General features: G+C 38.4%; 1 non-coding gene across 1 annotated transcript; it reads right to left on the bottom strand.

The window, feature by feature from the left end:
* Positions 1 to 401: 401 nt before the first annotated feature.
* On the bottom strand, positions 402 to 508 carry LOC123628935. The gene has a single exon (XR_006731815.1). It is a non-coding gene; the product is annotated as a U6 spliceosomal RNA (small nuclear RNA).
* Between the last annotated feature and the right edge of the window lie 1048 nt (positions 509 to 1556).

Genomic DNA, 1556 nt, shown 5'->3' with positions numbered 1-1556 from the left:
CCATCTATATGTCAATAAAACCTCTGGGAAGTATTGAGACTCAACATCTCTGCTTAAGTTCTCCTCTGATAGGGTGTAACAACAAAACCAAAAGAGAAACAAGACCTCATTTTCTACTGGGAAGCAGAGTACTGTGTAGCTTCAGTACTCCAGATGCAGTGGGAGATAGTCATGACTATTAGGTACCAAGCAGATGTAGAGATACCCAGCAGATGCCCAGAGCAAATGGAATTATTTACCAGTACATGAGAGGCATCCCCTAAGGAGTCCCAGAGTCTGTGGAAGCTAGATAGATGTAGTTTATTATTGGCAATGTGAGTTCCTTCATACTGGTAAGGCTAGAGAAACATGGGATATGATTCAAGTCATCATATTTTTTTTCATTTTGTTTGTTTTTTAAAAAAATTCTGGAACACTTCATGAATTTACGTGTCATCCATGCACAGGGACCATGCTAATCTTCTCTGTATCATTCCAATTTTAGTATATGTGCTGCAGAAATGAGCACCAAGTCATCATATTTTATATCTAATGCTTTTTAGGATGTTAACATGAGTGGTGGTGAATTTGTGCCTGACACTATTTTGCAAAAGCACCTCTCGCTACTTGCCCAAAACTGCTATTAAGTAGAAGAGAATGACAGCTGCTCTATAATAATTGTTTATATAGGGAAACAAAAAGGAGGAGAGTCAATTGGGAAACAATGGTTATGGGGCAGTACATTTGCACCATTAGTTTACAAGACATTCTAAATAACCCAGACATAACTAAATACTCACACTAAATAAGTGTGGCCCTTTACTTTGCTCCATTAACAGTGGCTTGGGATTTTAAAAATGGATAGAATATTTTTGAATATGGGAAGGTGCTGTACTTGTATCAAAAGTCCAGTTATCTGGGCCTGACAAATGTTCTTCCTTGGGACAAAGCAGCAATCCTGTCTGACACAAGTCAGTTCCAGTGCTCTCAGATAGGAGCTCAATAGTTAGGGTGCCTACATTTTGGGGGGCAGGAAACCCAAGGTGTAGTAACAGCTCCCTTGAAACTATGGGGCCTTACAGGGTTATATAAGTAACTCTGATCAATGAAACAGGTGTTTCTTGTTTAAGTCTGGATCATATTTTTCCTGAGCTTTTTAGGTATACAGGGGGTGGGGAAAAGTTTGAGGACATATTTGATAGCTTTGGGTATCCATCAATCCTGGATCATCTCTTGGCAATAATATCAGAGAGATGAATAGAGACTTGATAATCAATGGCTGTTCTCTCACTGATGTCAGTTACAGTACTGAACTTCTAAGTAGAGATGACCAATTACCCTTCTACTTACTTCAGTCTATTAGGTTTCTGAATCTCTCAGCCTCCTTAATATTGGTAACCTTAGGGATATTGAAGAGACAACATCTTAAGAATGGAATTGGGAATGAAGCTATCAGAGGGGGCATAATGAAATGATAATGAGAATGATACCAAGAGCAATAATAGATACTTATGGAACACTTACTATGTATCAGGCACTGTACTGAATGCTTTATATGCATTACCTTATTTAATCCT

This window comes from Lemur catta, chromosome X (assembly GCF_020740605.2).
Source record: "Lemur catta isolate mLemCat1 chromosome X, mLemCat1.pri, whole genome shotgun sequence".
Classification (NCBI taxonomy): domain Eukaryota; kingdom Metazoa; phylum Chordata; class Mammalia; order Primates; family Lemuridae; genus Lemur; species Lemur catta.
Note: the sequence above shows the minus strand (reverse complement) of the source record. Positions and strands in the feature narration are given on the sequence as shown.